At 46.2% G+C, this 23,101-nt stretch overlaps 1 long non-coding RNA gene across 1 annotated transcript; it reads left to right on the top strand.

Annotated features, from left to right (window-relative positions):
- The first annotated feature begins 19,540 nt into the window (after positions 1-19,540).
- On the top strand, positions 19,541-21,095 carry LOC123167685 (uncharacterized). The gene is made up of 3 exons (XR_006484058.1): positions 19,541-19,939; positions 20,412-20,502; positions 20,597-21,095. It is a non-coding gene; the product is annotated as an uncharacterized lncRNA (long non-coding RNA).
- Positions 21,096-23,101: the final 2,006 nt, after the last annotated feature.

Genomic DNA, 23,101 nt, shown 5'->3' with positions numbered 1-23,101 from the left:
GCTTGAGGATTTGGCTTTGATGCATGAGCGGCAGAATCATGAGTAGCAGAATCATCATTGGTGGAGTAAGATGCAGCTTTGGGAAACTGACCATCCAATGGACGATTGCCTTCATCAATAACAGCAGCGGCCTTGCCCTTTTCATCAGATGAGGAAAATGTCCGCTTGAGGACTTCAATTGGGGGCAAGTAGCTGAGGTGATTCTGAAAATCTGCCTTGTAGTTGAGTGAAGACCTTATTCTGAGGAATCTCATAATCCAAGGTGCGTAAGGCTTCAACTCAAACGAAGAGAGTGCAACATTTGCCAGAGTCCTCATGAAGAAATCATGATAGTTGACGGGAATGCCATGCATGATATTGAACAGCAGATTCTTCATGATGCCAACGACTTCTTCATCAGTCGAGTCGTGGCCTTTGATAGGACTCAAAGTCTTCGTCAGAATGCGATAGACTGTTCTTGGCACATATAGCAATTCCTTCACGAGGAATGTGGTCCTTGGGGCTTGACCGGGCTTTAGAGGCTTCATTAGCACTTGCATATAATGGGTAGTGAGTTCAGGCTCATGGTACAGGCAACGAGCTCCTTCAAGGGGAGGATTGATTGGCAGGGCGTGAAGTAATTCAGAGGCCAGTGCTTTATAGTGAGTATTATCGGTCATCCAGTCCAAAACCCAAGAGTTCACATCGTCAGCATCGCCTGTGATATGCAGAGTTGCATAGAATTGAAGAATGAGCTCTTCATTCCAATCGCAAATATCCGTGCAAAAGTTGAGCAGTGCTGCATCATGAAGCACACTGAGGACTGGGGTGAAGCAAGGCAGTGATTCCATGCCCACGTGAGGAATATGCTCATAGTCGAAGACTTTGTCCTTGTTGAAGAGCAGTGAAGAATAAAAATTTGCTTGGCTGGCAGTCCAGAAGCGTTTCCTTCTAAGACGAGCAGAGTCATAAGGATTATAGTCTGTGAAGAACACATGCTCGCCGAAGAAGTCATCAGCCTTGAATTTCTGCTTCTTCGAGAAGGGATCCTTTGGCTTGGGCTGAGGGGTATCGGTCAATTGCATCACCACCTCAGGAATAGCAATCTCAGGATCCACAGGCTGAGGAATTTCAGCTTCTTCTTCAGTGGCAGCCTGGGTCTTCAATTCTTCATTAACATTTTCTTCAGCACTAGTGACTGGAATCTCTTCATGGACTGGCGGTGTGGCATGAGGTTCTTCAGATCCCATCTGTACTTCAGTATTCACAGGGGACTGAGGAATTTGTTGAAGGGGTGTGAACAGAGGAGAATTGGGGTGTTGACTTTCCCAAAAGTCATCATTCAATACTGGAGTTGTGCACCCAATGTCCACATCTTCATCTTCACTCTTTTCTTCAACGTCGACCTCTTCAGCAGTGAACTGAGGCATGGGCGATGAGACTATTAAGGTTGAAGGGATTGCATCCGCTTCAATTTCTTCATCCAACTGCTCTGACGAAGCAGCAGAAGGAATCTCTTCATCTGATCCACTTGGGATCACATATTCTTCATCAAAAGGAACAAGGTCCTTTGATGGCATGGATGAGACAGGAATAGCATCAATTGGATTCTCAAAAGAGCTGGTCAATGGCTTCATCTTCTTCGGAGCTGAAGAATCTGATGAAGTTGATGCTTTCCTTTTCTTCGCTGTTGCACGCTCTGCAGCCTTGGTCTTCTTCACATCTGATGCAGACGGAAGGATCGGAGTTGGGGTAGGTGCAGGAGGAGCAGAGGAATTTAGTTCAATAACTTCAGGCACAACTGATGCAATTGCCCTGACTCCTTCAGTTTCTTCAGGCGCAACACTAGTGGTTGCCCTGGCAATTTCTTCAGCGGCTGGAATGCAGTCATCAGCCCTGGTACTCTGAGTTTCTTCAGCAGCCTGATTTTCATTAGCAGTGCTGGCATGTTCTTCAGTCGGCTGAGCAGATGCCTCAGCCTGAGGAACTTCTTGTTGCGATGGATCTGCAACATTGGTAGTGAACTTCTCGGTTAACTTCACGAACCTGACTTTGGCTCCAAGCCAGTCAGCGCGGTATACGTCAAATTCATCACTGAGCTTCTTGATCTCAGATTGAATAGTGACAAGTTCTTCAGTTGTCATAGAGACAACGTTTTTCTTCAGGAAGCGCTCCTTCCTGTACTGCGTTTCTTGAACTGCCTGGCCTTTTCAAATTTCCATTTTTCTTCCTGAATGAAGGCAGTCAACATATGACTTTGGCCAGGAGTCAATTTGAAGTCAGGCATAGGAGTGTTGGGGTCCTTGTGCCAGAGATCAATGTAATCAAGGATCAATTTTGGATCCAAAAGCAAAGGCACATTCATGCCTTTGGCTCTAGCGGCCCTGAGCTGCCTGTCTCTGATGATTTCGGCAAGTTCCTCATCATCAGCTTCGTCATCTTCGGACGGTACTTGAAAGGCGACTTGCTTCTTGTGAGGACTTGGTCGAGAGCGTCGTCCAGCGGTGGCCTTTTTCTTCAGCAGAGAGGGGCCTATTGATGAATTTGGTGGAGCTGAAGAACTAGCAGAAGCTCCTGAGGCAATAGAGATGTCTGTTGTTTTTTGGCACGTGGCAAGATGCACAGGTGCTGAGGATTTTGTCGGAGGAGCTGAGGACTTTGGAGGAGCTGGAGCAGCTTGAGGAATTGGCCGTGAGGGCTTTGAAGAATCTGCCCGTGAGGGCATTGCTGAGGAACTTGGCCGTGAGGGCATTTGGGGTGAAGCACTTGGCTTATGAGCAGGCTTCTTTGCCATGGCCTTCTTTGGCTTGCTTGCAGAGGCCTGAGCAGTGGTAGCAGCAGCAGCAGAGTCTTCATTAAATTTCCTCACTGCTTCCTTAGCTATTTTGGCTAGCTTGGCCTGGCGCTTGGCCCTTTCATCAGGATAGTCCTCACCACGCTTGAGGCTGGTGGGATCAGCTTCTTGGCCAGGTGCCAATGGAGGTCACGGGCATGGGATTAAGAGCGAATTTCTTCATATACTTGGGAGTAACATATCTGTACTCCCTCCATTCCCGTGCCCATCTCCTCTCTATCCTTTGGATGTGCACCTTGCGCTGATTTTGTCCTCCTTACCAAATTTGGCCTCATCAGGAGTGCAATAATTCTTGTATATGTCATCAGGAATCTCGAAAGCAGTATTGACCTCAGGCCTCTTTCCTCCCTTCTGTGGCTTCTTACCGTCGGCCATTTTCTTCAGCTGAGGAATTTGAGCAATGGAATTCTCTGAAGAGGTGTGCAACTTTTCTTCAAGGAATGCTGCAAATGAGTTAAGTTGATGAGAACCTAGTGATTCAGCAGCGGACATGTGTACCTGTGAACAGAGTATAGTTGCGAGGAATTTGGACAGATCATATGCGTTCTCAGAAGGTTTTGCAATAAGAACAAGTTTGAGGAATTTGACCAGAAGTGTCTTGAAGAATTTCACTAAGCGTTCTTTGACTTAGGTTCCGAAGTTGTACAGATTGAAAAATCCACACAATTGAGGAATCTTGAAGAAAAACGTTGCTTAGGGAAACAGATCAAGAACAGATGTTATGTGAGGTGTTCAGTGTGTGAAGATTTTAAGTATAAACACCTTTGAAGATTTTGTAGAAAACATTTGAATCAAAGAGGGCAGTAAAAGTAACTTTTAATTACCCTGGAAGAAGAACACGACGAGCTGGGAAGTGTAGATGTGAAGCTCGTCGGTTCAGATCTTCCACGCCCTAACTTGGCAGAGGAAGACAGCTACGACGGCGGCGGAGTGAAGAAATCCGCAGCCAGCGCGAGTACGACGGCGACAAGGTCGAGGCAGTGAAGCTCTTCCTCACCGGCGACGATGAAGTACCGGCGGCGCTAGGTTTTGGGAAGCTCGAGCGGGAGAGAGGTCGAGCGGAGTAAAAACTAAGTGAGGAAGGGGAGGGGTATTTATAGTCGAAGTGAAAAACTGTTCGCCCGAAGAAATTGGACGAACGTGCCCATGACCCTTCTCATTCGCTTGACATGTGTCACCCACGAACTGAGAGGTGGCGAACGTGTGAGATCGTGGGTGAATAGATAAGTATTATCGTGGAATGTGGAACGGTTTAGGCGGCAACAGCCGAAAATTCAGATTAGAATATTTTAAAGTTTCGTTCATAATTTCTTCAGCTGACAAGGACACAGTGAAGATTTTGAACGAGTTTCAAATAGAACGCACATGAAGAATTTGTGAATAATTTGTGAATAGCATAGAGGGGGAAGGGTCCGATCACATTCACTTAGCAGAAAAGGCAACATGAAGAAATAGCAATAAGTGAATGTTGTAGAGGACATAAACTCATATATATATATATATATATATATATATACATATATATATATATATATATATATATATATATATAGTCAATGAAGAAAAACGACGGAAATGGTGAAGACATTGCAAAGTTGAAGAAATTGAACAACTGAGGAATTTCAAAACTAAGGAAAAACTCAAATTGAAGATTTTCAACTTTTGGTGGTGGCGTGACCCACCGTATAAGAATGATGATTTCAGACACCGCGTACAATTGTCGTAGGGCTCTGAGAATCAAATTATTCGTTAATTTCTTCACACTTAGAGTGTTAGTCTTCATTGATTGAAGAAAAACGTTTCTTCATGTGTTGCACATCTAAGTCATCAATTTTGCATAAGTGTTAGGATGAGTGTCCTTTTCAAAGAACATTCGAAGATTCTAAGATATTTAGCTCACACCGCAACTTGCTAAATCTCTTCTCATCCAAGGGCTTTGTGAAGATATCGGCTTGATGTTCTTCAGTCTTCACATGCTCAATAGAAATGTCGCCCTTCAACACATGATCACGAAGAAAATGATGATGAATCTGAATCTGCTTTGTCTTCGAGTGCTGAACTTGGTTATGAGCAATCTTGATGGCACTCTGATTGTCACAGTAGAGTGGCACATTCTTCATGTTGACACCATAGTCCTTGAGAGTTTGCTTCATCCATAGCAGTTGAGCACAGCAAGAACCAGCAGCAATGTACTCAGCTTCAGCAGTAGACAGTGATACGCAATTCTGTTTCTTCGAGGACCAACAGACCAAGGATCGTCCGAGGAAATGGCATGTGCCAGATGTTGACTTGCGGTCCACACGATCACCAGCATAGTCAGAGTCTGAATATCCAATGAGATCAAAAACCAAGCCCTTGGGGTACCATAATCCAAGTGTTGGTGTGCGAGCTAGATATCGAAGAATATGTTTCACAGCCTTATGGTGTGATTCCTTCGGTGTAGCTTGAAATCGGCACACATGCAAACACTAAGCATAATGTCTGGCCTAGATGCACATAAGTACAATAAACAACCAATCATGGAGCGGTATACCTTTTGATCAAAGTCAATACCACTTTCATCAGTGCATAGATGGCCATTTGTGGGCATAGGGATTTTGACACCTTTGCAATCTTGCATGCCAAATTTCCTCAGTACATCCTTGAGGTATTTCTCCTGAGATATGAATATGCCATTGCGCTGTTGACGAATTTGAAGACCTAAGAAGAATTTCAATTCTCCCATCATAGACATTTGGTATTCTTCACTCATCATATAGGCAAATTCATCACTGTAACATTGGTCAGTACAGCCAAAAATGATATCATCAACATAAATTTGGCACACAAACAATTCACCATCATAAGATTTAGTGAAAAGAGTTGGGTCAAGTGAACCGGGTTTGAAGCCTTTCTTCATGAGGAATTCCTTCAAAGTATCATACCACGCCCGAGGGGCCCGCTTGAGGCCATAGAGGGCCTTATTGAGTCTGAAGACTTTGTCAGGATGCTTTGGATCCTCAAAACCTGGGGGTTGAGCAACATATACTTCTTCGTCAAGCTTACCATTGAGGAATGCAATTTTCACATCCATTTGATATAAAGTGATATCATGATGGTTAGCATAAACAAGTAATATGCGGATAGCCTCAAGTCTTGCCTTATTCCTCACCACAAGGCCATTTTCATCTTGCTTGTTGCGGTAGATCCACTTTGTGCCAATAATATTGTGCTTGCAAGGATCTGGACGTTTGACCAGTTCCCAGACATTGTTGAGCTCGAATTGATGTCATTCCTCTTGCATAGCTTGAATCCATTCAGGCTCCAGAAATGCTTCATCTACCTTAGTGGGCTATGTGATAGAGACGAAAGCAAAATGCCCACAAAAGTTAGACAAATGTGAAGCTTTTGAGCGTGTGAGAGGACCTAGAATGTTGATGTCGCTGATGATTTTCTCAATCTGCACTTCGTTTGCAAAGCGAGGATGAGCGGGTTGTCGTTGAGGAATTTGATCAGCATTTTCTTCAACACCGTTTTCTTTAGGTGCATCAGCATGACGTTCTTCACGTTCTGGAATGATTTCTTCAACAAATTCTTCTGTAGGAATGACATCCTCAATAGCCTTGAACTTGATAGTGTGACTGTTCATCTAACACAGAAGGTAGGTGCTCTCTTTGCGAGCCATTAGTTTCATCGAACCGCACATCTACAGTTTCAACAACTTTGTGGTGAACGTTGTTGAAGACTCTGTAGGTGTGCGAGTCCTTTCCGTAACCAAGCATAAAACCCTCATGTGCTTTCGGTGCAAATTTAGAGTTGTGATGGGGATCTCTAATCCAACATTTAGCACCGAAGACTTTGAAATAACTCACATTGGAATTCTTGTCAGTGAGGAGTTCGTATGCAGTCTTCTTGAAGAATTTGTGAAGATATACCCTGTTGATGATGTGGCATGCAGTATCAATTGCCTCAATCCAGAAACGACGAGGCGTCTTGTATTCATCAAGCATAGTGTGAGCCATCTCAACAAGAGTCATGTTCTTGCCCTCCACAACGTCATTTTGCTGAGGAGTATAATACCAAGTTCATCAAGACAGTCATCAAGACCAGAATTCTTGAACTCCGTTCCATTGTCACTTCTGATGTGCTTGATCTTCACACCAAAGTTGGTTGAAGCCCTCGAGGAAAATCGTTTGAAGACTTCCTGCACCTCATGTTTGTAAGTGACAATATGCACCCATGTGTAACGAGAGTAATCATCAACAATAACAAAGCCATATAGAGATGCATCATTTGTAACTGCTGAATAATGATTCGGACCAAAGAGATCCATGTGAAGCAATTCAAATGGTCGAGTAGTAGTCATGATAGTCTTCGCTGGATGCTTGGCCTTGGTCATCTTTCCAGCTTCACAGGCTCCGCATAAGTGATCCTTGAGGAATTTGACATTCTCAATGCCAATGACATGCTTCTTCTTCGCGAGAGTGTGTGCAGATTCCTCATGCCTGCATGACCTAGTCATCGATGCCTATAGCCAGCCTTCTGAAGCTTTTGCAAGTAGACATACAGCTGGTTGAGGTCCTGTAGAGAAATCAACAATACACAAGTCTCCTCTCCTAAAGCCTTCGAAGACTTTGGAATTGTCAGCTTCCATGATCACAACACAACGATACTTGCCAAAGACAACAACCATATCAAGATCACAAAGCATTGAGGCAGACATCAGGTTGTATCCTAAGGACTCGACAAGCATGACTTTGTCCATGTGTCGATCCTTTGTGATCGCAACCTTACCTAGACCCAATACCTTGCTTTTGCGTTTGTCAGCAAAGATGATATGCTTCAGATGCGACGGAGATAAGGGAACATCCATCAATAGATTCTTATCACCAGTCATGTGATTTGTACATCCACTATCGAGGACCCACTCATTGGCTTTGGGAAGATCATCCTGCAGATGAATTAGTGCAGCTTACGAACTCATATACTTCATCAGTGAAGAATATGACATCAATTTCATCAGATCAATTTCATCAAGCAATAAAACAGATAAAGCAGTATTAGGACGTGAGAAATGAGGATTCATTTCTTCATGATTAGCCTGCATCCTTTCAGGCATTTTCAGGTCTCCAGCAATTTCTTCAAACGTTTAAGTTCGTCTGGAGACCCGACCCTGCATAAGAGATTAGTTCTTTTTCTTCACCACCCACATCTGAAGGGTGGCAAAGAGTTCATCATTCTGCGAGCTCCATAAGAGAATGGTGGCATAGAAGCCATTCCACTTCGTTTCACATAAGAGGAGTTAGGATAAGCATATGAATAAGCAGAGAAATTCTTCGAGGACTTATGAACATAATGGTTAGAGGAGTAATGCTCATATTCATAGCCCTTAGCTCTTCCCTACGAAACAGAAGTGTTGGCACGATGATGTTCATAAGAGGACTTTGATCCACGTGAGGAATTTGGTCCATATGAGGAATTTGATCTAGGGTTCCTATTCTTCACAGTTTGTGTCATAAGGACATTCACCTGAAGACTTTCAAGGCACCTTTTGAGAACCCAGATTTTCTTCATAGGAGAACCGTTCCTGCAGTTAGTGCCAACATATCTAGCAAATACTTCACCATTCTGATTTTTGAACAGTTTATAGTTGGAGTCAAATGACTCATCAGCAGAATGAGGAGATTCACATGTAAAGCCAGATAAGGTAGATGGATCTACTGGAGGTCCCTTTGCAGCAACCCATGAGGTTTTGGGATACTGCTCAGGCTTCCAGTATGTCCCATCAGCACTGAGTTTCCTCTCAAAGGCAATACCCTCTTTCCTAGGGTTCCTGTTGAGGATCTGCTTTTTAAGCACATCACAAAGTGCATGATGCCCTTTGAGGCTTTTGTACATGCCTGTCATGTATAATTCTTTCAGCCCTGCATCATCAGTGATACTAGCATTGTCCTCAGATGAGGAATTAGTGATAGCAGAGACAGGTGAAGAATTTGTAACATTAGAAGCATTTGAACATTCAGGTGAAGAATTAGCAGATTCTCGTTCAATGCACTTCAAACATGGAGGAACAAATTCTTCCTGAGCAGCGCTGATTTGTTGAGCAAGTAAAGAATCACGCTCCTTCTGAAGATCTTCATAACTTACCCTTATCTTTTCAAGATCTTGCTTTCTTTGAAGAAATTCATAAGAAAGCTTCTCATGATCAGATAAGAGAGTGTTATGATGACTTTAAAGGTTTTCAAACTTAGACTGAAGTCTCTCAAGATTTTCAGTCAAGGTTTTAGTGCGATCCATTTCTTCACCCAACATATCGTCACTTTTGTCTAGCATGTTTTGAACCTTTTCAAAAGCCTTTTGTTGTTTCACAACGATTTTAGAAAGTTTAGAATAGCTAGGCTTGAGGTTTTCATCAGATTCATCCTCACTTGATTCAGAGAAGGGGTATTTGAGTACCTTGGCACCTTTTGCCATAAAGCAATAGGTGGGAGCGTAGTCATCATCGCCTTCATCAGCCTTGTTGGTGGAGCCATTTTCTTCAGTGTTGAAGATGGACTTGCTGACGAACGCAGTAGCGAGAGCTAGACTCGCCACACCATATTCTGACTCCTCAGATGCCTCCTCTTCCTCATGTTCCTCAGATTTAGCTTCAGAGTCCATTTCCTTGCCAATGAATGCCCGAGCCTTTTTGGAGCTGCTCTTCTTGTGAGATGAAGACTTTGAGGATTTTGATGATGAAGACTTTGAAGATTTCTTCTTCTTCTTCGCATCATCAGAACTGTAATCCTTGTATTTCTTCTTCTTTGATTCCTTCTCCCACTGAGGACAATCTTGAATGTAGTGACCAGGTTTCTTGCATTTGTGGCATAGCCTCTTCTTATAGTCACTGGATGAGGAATCATTCCTCCTTGAGGATTTTCCAAAGCGACCACGTCTTGAGAACTTCTGAAATTTCTTCACGAGCAATGCTAGCTCATGGCTCAGTTCTTCAGGATCACCAAGGCTGCTACCAGAATCTTCATCTTCAGATTCAGAAACTGCCTTGGCCTTCAGGGCACGTGATCTGCCATAGCTCGAACCATAGAGATCTCTCTTCTCAGCAAGCTGGAACTCATGAGTGTTTAGCCTCTCGAGGATATCAGCGGGATCAAGTGACTTGTAATCTCCACGTTCTTGTATCATCAGTGCCAGAGTATCAAATGAGGAATCAAGCGATCTCAGCAATTTCTTCACCACCTCATGGTCGGTGATGTCAGTGGCACCGAGTGCTTGAAGCTCATTTGAGATATGAGTGAGGCGATCGAAGGTTTGTTGAACATTTTCATTGTCGAGTCTTTTGAAGCGGTTGAAGAGATTGCGCAGAACGTCAACTCGAGAGTCGCGCTGAGTTGAGACTCCTTCATTCACTTTGGACAGCCTATCCCAGATAAGCTTAGCAGTTTCCAAAGCACTCACTCTTCCATACTGCCCTTTGCTCAGATGGCCACATATGATGTTCTTCGCTTGAGAATCGAGTTGCTTGAATCTCTTTACATCAGCAGCATTCAGAGAAGGTGTGACTGACGGAACACCATTTTCCACAACATACCAGAGATCGTTATCAATTGCCTCAAGATGCATTCGCATCTTATTCTTCCAGTAGGGGTAGTCCGTCCCATCAAAGGTAGGACACCCAGCAGAGACCTTGATCATACCTGTGGTCTACATAACTAAAACTCCAGGCGGTTAAACCAAAATCAAACAGAACAAGGGAGTACCTCGCTCTGATACCAATTGAAAGTGCGTTATATCGACTAGAGGGGTGAATAGGCGATTTTTATGAATTCTTCACTGAGGAATTTGCGGGTGAGGAAATTCCTAAGCGAAGAACTACTTGCAGCGGAATAAGTACTCAGATGCAAACATAACAGAACATAAGCATGGTCATCATGATGAAATGTAAACACGCACAGAGTACAGGAAGCGTAAGCACGGGATAAAACAGGATGAAGACAAACAGACTGAAGAAATTGAACTGAGGAAATTGAGAAAGTCTTCAGTCAAAGTCTTCAAACAGATGTGAACAAGCACACAACACAGTAAATGAGGAAATGAAAGAGTTGAGGAAATAGAACCAGTAAGCTTGGTGAAGACAATGATTTGGTAGACCAGTTCCAACTGCTGTGACAGTTGTACGTCTGGTTGGAGCGGCTAGGTATTTAAACCTGAGGACACATAGTCCCGGACACATAGTCCTCACCGTATTCTCCTTGATCTAAGGTCACACAAACCTCGCCCAATCACTCGTGGTAAGTCTTCAGGTGACTTCCAAACCTTCACAAACTCGGTCACTCGGTGATCCACAATTCCCTCTTGGATGCTCTAGACCATGACGCCTAACCGTCTGGAAGATGCACAGTCTTCAAAGGTAACAATCGTTGGATCCACGCAGGATCAATCTCTTCAGTGATGCTCAATCACTTTGGGTTTGTAGGTGTTTGGGTTTGGGTTTCCCTCACTTGATGATTTTCGCTCAAAGTCCTCGGAGGATGGGATGCTCTCAAATGACAAGTGTCAGTTTCTCTCGGAGCAGCCAACCAGCTAGTGGTTGTAGGGGGCGGTTATTTATAGCCTAGGGAGCAGCCCGACATGATAAGACATAAATGCCCTTCAATGATATGACCGTTAGGTGGGTAGATATTTTGGGACAGCTGGAGCATAGCACAGCAACGGTCGGAATTTTGAGTATCAAATACCTCAGGGCTATCATGTTCCTCACTGTGTAGGCAATCCGCACTAGCGAATTCCTAACTCCTCAGTCAGAACAAATTCCTCAGAGACCAGAAGAACTTCGTCTCTGTCACTGAAGAAATTGACTGAACTGTATGAGATTTCCAATGGATTCACTCGAAGGGATTGGTAGGTGTAGGATTTTGAGTTGAGCATCACATGGAAATTTTTCCTTAGTATTTCCTCGACCCCCTTTATCAGTACGGTGTTTCCTATGACTCAAAAAAGAGAAAATGAAACTACGAAAACAAAATTCTTCACGCTTCATGTTCCTCGAATGAATACCAAGTCTTCAAGGTCACACCAATTTCTTCATCTTCAAAGTCGTCAGAAAGTCTTCAGAAATCCAAAGTCTTCAGTCGAAGACATTCATTTTTAGGGGTCGACTTTCTCTGTAAATATCAAACTCCTCATAGACTTATAGACCTATGTACACTCATAAACACATTAGTCCCTTAACCTATAAGTCTTCAATACACCAAAATCACTAAGGGGCACTAGATGCACTTACAGTCCTAACCTCATGGATAATCTCATGAAGGTGTAGGATCCCGTCATGGATCTATCATCCCTTCAGAAATGCTGTTTGGAGTGGGTGATCCAGCCGCTCAGCTACAGGGGCTAGTCGTGCCGCGTAGACTTTGGAGAAGATGCGATCAAGTACATTAATCACCATGATAGGTCTGAAGTGTCAAATGTCCGTAGCCCCAACTATTTTGGGGATCAGGGTAATGACACAAAAATTTATTCAAGACATTTCAAAATTCCAAATATAGAATTCATGAAATATTGGCATGATCACTGGTTTCAGGACATTTCAGAATTTCTAAAAGAAGGCCACCAGCAAGCCGTCTGGCCCCGGTGCCGACCCTGCCTTCATAGAGGCGATATCCCTACCCACCTCTTCTAGTGAGTACGGGGGAGCTAATTTCACATTATCAATGTCAGAGACACTGTCCACAAGCGGCCAGCAGTTCTCCGCCAAAGTCAGTCCACCACGGGGTTACGCCCTAAAGAGCCCCTTAAAGAAGGAGCAAATGTGGGATGTAACCTCATCCGGGTATTCCAGGAGGGTGTCTCCCTCCCAGAGACACGGCGTAGAGCACTTCTAGCGACGCTCATTGCCAATTGCTTGCCAGTAAGCAGTAGTAGCATCGCCTTGGAGGAGCCACTTCTCGCCCCCCATCGTTGCTAGAATATTTCTTCTCCCTTGAAGATCTCCATCAACAAGGACTTACGGGAGTACCACATAAGCCAATCGTCAGCCTACGGCTGACTAAATCAGTAGCCACATCAAGTGCCTTAATCTGTTCCAATAGGTCCCCCTTGCGAGCCCTGAGGTCAACTCCCTTGTTGGCGCCCCACCCCCGCATAAACTGGCAAGTGATCTTAGAGCAATGGTGTCAGATATATGTAGCACAAAAGATCCATGGAGGATTTGCTGAAGCTTGTACCTATCGGTCTCGTACCACCTCAAAGAATCCCAGGTGTAGGAGCCATGATGGTTCGAAGTGTAAGCGCCTCGACCACAGTGAAGATCCTTCCCCATAAGAAAACAACAAGGGGGCGTGGTCGGAGCCAATCCGGGTGACCGCCCCAAGCGAGCACAGTGGGAACATCATCTCCTACTAGACACACACTAGGACCCTATCCAGTGCACTACAGATAGGGTCCACTTGTTCATTAGTCCACGTGAACCTAGCCCCTATACGGGTGATGTCACGTAGAGCCATATCAATGATGCAGTCGTTGAACATGCGCATACCTATACAGTTGACATTTGGGGAGCTCTTGTCGGCATCTTGTCTAATAAGGTTGAAGTCACCAGCCACTTCAACGGGTCGGTTTCACGATGTTTAGTTTAGGGTTTGATTCTCATTAGCCGTATGAATTCAATATTTAAAACAGACTTCACTTCTGCTCCAATCAGTCGAAGGGAGTGGTCTGGCCGCCAGCCTCCCAAGGGTGGTTGTGTGTGTGTTTTTTTTCTTTTTATGGAAAGGCCTTATTACAACATACATGCACACGCAGTCACACAATGCCTATTGAAGACTGGGTCGTGTGGAGGTTAGAGATTGAGTTCCGAAGATGGAGGAGTTACAAAGTAACGGGAAAGAGAGGGGGGCCAAGGGCTTGTGTGTCCTCTTGGGGGCCTCCCCTCCCATATATATATAGGTGGAGGGGCGTGGTGGCCATCCCTTCAAGTCCTAGGGGCACACCAAGGGGGAGGAGTTGGATTCCTAGTCCAATTCCCTCATTTTTCCATACACAGGTGGACTTTCCACCTCTCCCAAGCCACATGGGGCTTGAGGGACTTGTACGCCTGGCCCAATAAGGCCAGCGCGCCTCCCCTTAGCCCATGTTGACCCTTGGGACGTGGTGGAAGCCTTGGTAGACTTCTGGACTCCTCCGGAAGTTTTTCGGACCTTCTGGAAGCTTCCCAATACAATACCGGAAAAACTGGAACTTTTTTCGGAACCCTCAAAACAACTTTCCATATATAAATCTTCACCTCTGGACCATTCTGGAGCTCCTCGTGACGTCCTGGGTCCCATATGTTACTCCGAACAACATTCGGTCACCAACATGCATATCCCAATATTACTCTAGCATCACCGAATGTTAAGCGTGCGGAGCCTACACTACAGGAATCAGCTTATTTGCCGTCCGCTATGGCAGATGGCAAAGGCACCAAAAGCAGACGACAAAGCTCTTTGCCGTTCGCCACGGACGACAAACCTGCCTGGCAAAGAGAGTGACGGTAAACATGTTCATTGTCGTTTGTTACCTCATAGCGAACGGAAAAGGCCATTTGCCGTCGAGGGTGGACGGCAAAGAACATGTACCGCAAAAACATGCGTCAGTCACGTTAGGTCGCTAACGGCAGCCTTTGTCGACCGCTAGCAGACGGCAAAGCTGCTAGCCCTTACGTCAGCAGACGCGTTAGCAGACCCATCTCTTTGCCGTCGGCCACCAACGGCAAATTGACCAAATGGGTATGTTCACAGATTGCACAGGTTGCTGCCATGTGGCTCCTTTGTCGTCCGCAACAGACGGCAAACGACCCTTTGCCGTCGGTGGCGGACGGCAAAGTGCATGTACTTTTCAATGCTTGACCGATTACGTAAAGGTGGTAGAGCATGGAGAACAACGGGGAGGCGCTCACGAAATTTTGTCTCGAAATGGGGTAGAGCATGGAGAACGTACCCAATATTGGTGATAAATATGCAACTGAATGCATATTTATCGATGCAACCCTTTCGGACGGGGGACGCATACTGGTTACGCGACTGTAGTTACCTAGCTAGTGTCATCAGCACGAAGGCCGAACAGAGCAAATAATTAAGGGGGGAGAAGGAGATGTCATTTGTGCTCACCCACGAACGCAGGGGCAGAACTCGTCGAATACCAGACCCTCGCAGCGACGAAACAACTGCACATTGAAATCGAAAGATGAGTACCATATCATTATTGTTTTTGCCATCAACCTAATTAAAATTAAAGTAAACTAAACCTAAACTAAAGTAAATCTAACAAAACAGAAAAAGAAGAAAAAGAATGCGAGAGGGCAGCAGTGGAGCTCACCGGAGAGAGGGCAACGGTGGCGACGGACGGCGGTGGAGGAGGGGGGCGCGGCGGCGGTGGCCACCGAGCGGTGGAGGAGGAGGAGGGCGGGGCGGGGCGGCCTTGGGCAACGCGGCGGGGCGACGGGGCTCCAGACCAGTGAGGATGGGGGCGGGTGGCGCGCGGTGCCTCCGGGCGGTGGGGGTGGGGGCGACGGGGATCGGGGGTGACGGGGCGGCGGGCCGGCATGGGCGACGGGCCGGCTGGGGCGGCGGGCGGCGGGACGGCGGGGCCGGGGGGCTCCAGGGCAGGGAGGGTGGTGGGGCGGTAGCGGTGCTGGGCGGCGGGCGGCAGGGGCGACGGGACGGCGGGGTCGGGGGACTCTCGGGCAAGGAGGAGTGGTGGGGCGGTGGCGGTGCTGGGCGGCGGGCGGTAGGGCGACGAGACAGCGGGGTCAGGAGGCTCCGGGGCAGGGAGGGTGGTGGGGCGGCGGTGCGGGCGCAGGGGCGCGCGGGTGAGAGAGGGGCGAAGAGAGAGGGGTGGGGCTGGGGAGAGAGGGAGGAGTGACCGTTAGTGGGCACGTTCTTTGTCGTCTGTCAGCAGACGGCAAAGAGGGGGGCTGGTGGGCCGTTAGGGTCCAGGCCTCCACTGGAGCCCACCCACCTCTTTGCCGTCGGCCAGCGGACGGCAAAGATTCTTTGCGGTCCGCTGGCCGACGGCAAAGAAATGGTTGACGGTAAAGACCTTCGTTGCCGTCAGCCATTTCTTTGCCATCCGCCTTTCGGGAGCTGACGGCAAAGACCTTCTTTGCCGTCAGCTGACGGCAAAGAAATAGTTGACGGCAAATTCTCTGATTCCAGTAGTGCTATGGGTTCGAGAATCATGTAGACATGACCGAGGCACCTCTCCAGTCAATCACCAACAGCGGAACCTGGATGCCCATATTGGTTTATACATATTCCATGAAGAACTTTTATCGGTTGAACCACGATATCAAGGAATCGGTTAATCCCGTATGCAATTCTCTTTGTCCACAGATATGTTACTTGCCCAAGATTCGATTGTTAGTATCTCCATACCTAGTTCAATATTGTTACCAACAAGTCTCTTTACTCGTTTCGTAATATAAGATCTCGTGACTAACTCATTAGCCACATTGCTTGCAAGCTCTTTACGATGTTATATTACCGAGAGGGCCCAGAGATTCTCTCCGTCACACGGAGTGACAAATCACAGTCTCAATCCATGCCAACCCAACAAACACCTTCGGAGATACCTGTAGAGCATCTTTATGATCACCCAGCTACGGAGTGACATTTGATAGCACACAAGGTATTCCTCCGGTATCCGGGAGTTGCACGATTTCATGGTCTTAGGTATAGATACTTGACATGAAGAAAGCTATAGCAATAAACTCAAGTGATACAATCGAATGCTAAGCTTAAGGTTGGGTCTTGTCCATCACATCATTCTCCTAATGATGTGACCCTGTTATCAAATGACAACTCATGTGTATGGTTAGGAAATCATAACCATCTTGAATCAACGAGCTAGTAGAGGCTCACTAGGGACATAGTTTTTGTGTATGTATTCACTCATGTATTTAAGTTTCTGGTCAATACAATTCTAGCATGAATAATAAAACTTCCTGAAGGCGCTCCTTGGGTCGCACTTGGAGTCCCCGATGCGGCAGCTGGAGATGGTGCCCCCCCCCCCCCGGTCTTTTCGGCGAGGCTTGATGGTAATGCAATGATGTGATGAGCGCTGCAGCATAGAGCGTGGGCGTCCGCGTGCAATGGATGGAGACATATACTAAGGGTAGTGTAACAAGCCTGACATACGGACCCTACCCTAGGACACCGTACACCTTATGCAGGACCCTAGGGCCAGACCAGCATTCAAATGCTCTGCAACCTAACGTTCACTCGGAAGGTGATCACCACTCCGAAGGCGCGTCCCACTTGACCGGCGTACTTCACTCGGAGAACCTATCACCACTCGATAGAGAAGACCAGGAGGCTCCCCGGGATCGCAACGGTCAGGACGTGTGTCCACCTTCATCAAGCATAGTTAATACGCCCGTTACCACTAACGGGCGTCCTTAAACTCTCCATTAAGCCCTTGGTAACTAAAACACTCTGAAGAAAATATGCCTAGAGGCAATAATAAAATTGTTATTTATATTTCCTTATATATCATGATAAATGTCTTTTATTCATGCTAGAATTGTATTAACCGGAAACTTGATACATGTGTGAATACATAGACGAAACACCGTGTCCCTAGTAAGCCTCTACTAGACTAGCTCGTTAATCAAAGATGGTTGAGTTTCCTAACCATAGATATGTGTTGTCATTTGATAAACGGGATGTCATCATTAGGAGAATGATGTGATGGACATGACCCATCCATTAGCTTAGCATAATGATTGTTTAGTTTTATTGCTATTGCTTTCTTCATGACTTATACATGTTCCTCTAACTATGAGATTATGCAACTCCCGAATACCGGAGGAACACCTTGTGCGCTATCAAACGTCACAACATAACTGGGTGATTATAAAGATGCTCTATAGGTGTCTCCGAAGGTTTTTGTTGAGTTGGCATAGATCATGATTAGGATTTGTCACACCGTGTGTCGGAGAGGTATCTCTGGGCCCTTTCGGTAATGCACATCACTATAAGCCTTGCAAGCAATGTGACTAATGAGTTAGTTGCGGGATGATACATTACGGAATGAGTAAAGAGACTTGCCGGTAACGAGATTGAACTAGGTATGATGATACCGACGATCGAATCTCGGGCAAGTAACATACCGATGACAAAGGGGAAAACGTATTTTGTTATGCGGTTTGACCGATAAAGATCTTTGTAGAATATGTAGGATCCAATATGAGCATCCGGGTTCCGCTATTGACTATTGACCGGAGATGTGTCTCGGTCATGTCTTCATAGTTCTCGAACCCGTAGGGTCCGCACGCTTAACGTTCAATGACGATTTGTATTATGAGTTATGTGTTTGGGTGACCGAAGGTTGTTTGGAGTCCCGGATGAGATCACAGACATGATGAGGAGTCTCGAAATGGTTTAGAGGTAAAGATTCATATATTGGAAGGTTGTATACGGACACCGGAATGGTTCCGGAGATGTTCGGGGATTTATCGGAGTACCGGGAGGCTATCGAAACCCCCCGGGAAAGTTAATGGGCCTCATGGGCCTTAGTGGAGAAGAGGAGGCAGGCCACGGGGGGTGGCGCGCGCCTCCCCCTTGCCCAAACTGAATTGGACTAGGGGTGGGGACGCGGCCCCCCTTTTCTTCTCCTCTCCCCCCTTTCCCCTTTTCCCCCTCTCCGTTGGAAGGAAAAGGGGGGGCCGAATCCTACTAGGAGTGGAGTCCTAGTAGGACTCCCCCCTGGCGCGCCACCCCTAGGGCCGGCCTCCTCCTCCTACCCTCCTTTATATACGTGGGCAGGGGGCACCCCAAAGGCACAACAGACAATCTCTCAGCCGTGTGCGGTGCCCCCTTGCACAGTTTACTCCTCCGGTCATAGCGTCGTAGTGCTTACGCGAAGCACTACGCGGATCACATCACCAACACCGTTACCACGCCGTCGTGCCGACGGAACTCTCCCTCAACCCTCTACTGGATCAAGAGATCGAGGGATGTCATCGAGCTGAACGTGTGCCGAACACGGAGGTGCCGTATGTTCAGTACTTGTATCGGTTGGATCGTGAAGACGTTCGACTACATCAACCGCGTTAATACAAGGGAAAACTTTGTTTTTGCCACTCTAGCTTTTGCCCACTTTGCTTATGCCACTTTAGAATTTGACATCTCATTTTTGCCACTCTTAGCTTTTGACAATATATCACAAATGCCATTCTGTTACACATCCGTGAGTTGACCGTTTATTCTAGCAAGTTGACCAGGGAAAGACCCGTCAGTATTTGCAAAAATGACATAACTTGCCCCTACTGACTTGTGGGGCCACTTTGCAAGTGACCCATACCCAAAACTGTACACACGCCAATTACAAAAACTCTACACACACACGAATTAGGCTGCTACCAATGGACCGGTGCTTAGATGGGGTGCTAAGCATATTAAATAGCTTAGCAACCAAACTCCCTAATGCATAGGTGCTTAGCTTCTTGTAGCTAAGCTCCCTTCATTTAATGATTTAGCTACTAAGCTCTCTCAGGCATTGGTGAGTTTGCTTCATTTAAATGTTTTGCCTAGGTTCATGCGCTTGGCATTGGTTCTTCCTGAGGTCACCAAACTCATCTCTCTCCTCTTAATTGCCTTGCCACATCAGATTTTTCGTCTACATGGCATGCTTAGCACCCGTACAAGGTGGAGCATTGGGAGGGTCCTTACTCCAACCAAACCACACACCCGTCCCCATCCTCCCACGAGAATGACCCGACCACATACATGCCTTCTCGTCTGGATCCCAATCCGCCGCCGCCGCGTACGGATCCCGGTGTCCGCCGGCACATCCACGTCCCGGTCGGCCTCCCCTCCGCGGCGCCCTGCTCTGGCCTCACCGATGCATCCCGCATATGTGGTCTCCCCACTGCGGCGCCCTGCTCTGGCCTCGCCAGCGCTCCACGCATCTCCAGCCTCCCCTCCACGGCGCCCTTCTTCAGCCTCCGTCCCCAACGCGGTCCACACCAGCGACCTCCCTTCCTCCTCCTTCAGCAGCTCCCATGATGTGAATCAACCACACGAGATGGAGGGAGTTGCGCCATCGGCCACGGTGGCAGGGGCGGCCCAGAAGACCTCCGATCTGCTGGTAACTCTCACTGATGCACAAGTTCTGAAATCCTCAAATACCCGGTGAAGCATTGATGTGTAGCATTTGATCTGCTAGAAATAAATTACTTTTTATGCTCCTGTTTGTTGGTTGGATTTGATCTGTTCATGGGTGTCTAAAATCCTGATAGTTAAGCAACTGGTTTAATAATTCCTTTAGATGCAGATAGATGGTTCTTTTGATTTTGAATGGAAGTTGCTGGTAGGGGATATTACAATTTGATGCTTGTTTATTCATTACATATTTTTATTGTAAAAGGACATGGCATTTGTACAGATATGCCATACACGCTGATTGCATAATGTAGCACTAGATCAATAGTAATGTAGGAAAAGATATAATGGAACATTGCAAAAATTTATTGTTTTGATCAGTTTCTATAAGCATAGGTTTTCCATGTTATACACGTTGATTGCATAGACTGTCTAATTCCACATTGTTTTGCCTATAGAAGCTAAGTCGCCCCCTCCCCTCTTGAAATTGTCCCTGATAGAAGACATAGAAGCCAATGCCATTGATGCTGAAACTATGGGCACTACTAGGTAAATATTCTTGTTTTGCTTCAAAGAATCCATAATGGTCTAATTCTGCCTATTGTTAATCTGCATTTCAACACTTATTTTCATTCATTCTCAGTTCTAAAAATGGTGCTACAAACAAGAGAAAAGGAGGTGATAAAGGGGTAAAGTCTAGCCCAACTTCTGAAGCATAGAAGACTTCTGCTACACATGATAGCGCAGCAAAGAACACAACAAGCAGAAAATGTCCTCCGTCGAAGAGCACAAGAAGCAAAAAGAAGCCGCGAACCGTGTCGTTTAACTGATGCAAGTACATGTTATTTTGTGGAGAACTATGCATATGTGAACCTGGCTGTGTAGCTGATGCAACTACATGCAATTTCGTGGAGCAATATGGATATGTGAACCCTGTTGTGTAGCTGATTTACTACATGTTATTTTGTGGAGCACCATGCATATGTGAACCTTCCTCTGTAGCTAGACCTTATTGTACTATGTTCAGCTTGTGTGGAGCTTTCCTTTTGAGTGGTCCATATGCATGTGAGCCTTGCTGATTAGATTAGATGATAGATTTGTACTCTTATGAAGTAATTTATTGATATTTTGAATTTCTTAAACTCTTTACTATGTTGTTGGTCATGATGTTATTATTGTGCTTACTTCTGGTCAAAATATTGTGTAATTATGTGGCATATTATATTTTCAAATAGCTATGCCAAAATTTGCAACCCATCAGCTAATAATATAGTGAATTTAGACATTAACAGGAATGGCAAAAGCAATATCTGGTAAAAACTGGAGTGGCAAAAGCAAAACAAATAACTGAGGGCAATATGGTCTTTTCTTTCCTCCATTTGGTCAAAATGTCCATTGACCTAACAGAATGGCATTTGTATATTGTCAAAAGTTAAGAGTGGCAAAAGTGAGATGTCAAATCCTAGAGTGGCATAAGTGAAGTGGGCAAAAGCTAGAGTGGCAAAAACAAAGTTTTTCCTTAATACAACGCTTCCGCTTTCGGTCTACGAGGGTACGTAGACACACTCTTCCCGTCTCGTTGCTATGCCATCTCCTAAATAGATCTTGCGTGAGCGTAGGAATTTTTTTGAAATTCAATGCTACGTTCCCAACACATTCATGGGGCGGAGGCGCGATGTATATAAGCCTCCCCTTGCTCCGTGGCAAGGGTACGAAATCATTGTAATCCATACACTCGATCAACAGCTCCAGAGCACCGAGGCGTGTAGGGCCATTACCTCCACCGCGAGGGGCTTGAACTCATAAATCCGAGTGTAACGATTGCGCCATAGCTAGGCGCTGCCCTCTAATTCGTATCCCTATACACTATTGTCAAACTTACACCCACGACGCAATGTATGCCGGTGCCGGCATGTCCAAGATGATGGCTTCGCTAGTTCTGGTTGAGTCCTGCCATCCACCTGCCGTCTCCTAGGCACATGTGAGTGGAAAGTGGAAGGTACATTGGCCGGGACAGCCCTGAGATGCGGTTTTCTTCGGAGGCGCTTGGCAACGGCTGTGATGCGGCCTAGAGGCTCTTAGTCTAGCTACCTTGCCATTCATGGTTGGAGGATGGGCGAGGCAAGACCTTTCTTCGTTGCGCTCTGTAGTTGGTCGCATCTCCTCACATGTTCGTTTGGTGAGGACGATGGTGTGTGTGCGTGTGCCCCTCCTTATGGGAGGTTGTACCTGTACTATTGTTCTCTTCTTGTTCGGTGAAATGAAACGCAAACTCTTTTGCGTTTTCTTGGGGAAAAACTTGTCACACAAGCATACAAACACTCAGTCGGTCTTACTATCAATGACACCCAAGATTGAAAGCAGTTCATTGGCCTGGGCTGGGCGCCACCACTTCTATTAAGATGCTTCTGATGATTTCATCTATAATGTCTTGCGCGCCATCTGGTCCTCTGTCAGCCTAACTTTGCTTGGCTTGCTTCCACCACTCTCACCTCCATCTTGATGCTTTTCTGCCTCTCTTGCAAGCACATGTTCTTCAGCGCCTCCCTCGCCAGGTCCTGGTCTGATTCCAGGTTCCTACAGCAGCACAGGTCTGCAAAACATTCATGCCGAACAACCAAGTCCATAAACTTCTGTGGTTTTTGAGGAAACATTCATGCCGAACAACCTCGCCTTTTCCTTTTTTTGAAGGGGGGAGGGGGGGTTGGGGCAACCATCTCCTTCAAAATAACGTCTGAGTAACCAAGGAACTGATATAAACTTTAGCAACCATCATTAGTTTTATTAACCATATTGTCATCACACCAAAACACCGTTTAGGAATAAATGCACTTCCAATAGCGAACCTGGCGGCCACCACCACTACCGCCGATAAGATCCAGGCGGGCTTTCTCCTAGAGAATCTCGACTACCAACCTCACGCATCTGTCCAATGTTGGCCCGCACCTCGACTAGCCCGCACAACCCTACGTGATGACCACACCATCACCATAGAGAGACCACGTTTGCACCTGAACGCCGGCAACACCAGCGGGCAGCACCGTAGACCACCCACCGCCAGGTAGCTAACGGAGGCACCGGGGCATGTCATCCGTTAATAAGAAGGATCTAGCCGGAACTCAGCCGGATCTACCATCTCACTATGGCT

This window comes from Triticum aestivum, chromosome 7D, assembly GCF_018294505.1.
Source record: "Triticum aestivum cultivar Chinese Spring chromosome 7D, IWGSC CS RefSeq v2.1, whole genome shotgun sequence".
NCBI classification, from domain to species: Eukaryota; Viridiplantae; Streptophyta; class Magnoliopsida; order Poales; family Poaceae; genus Triticum; species Triticum aestivum.
The sequence above is the reverse complement of the archived record's forward strand: the minus strand, read 5'-3'. Positions and strand labels throughout refer to the sequence as shown.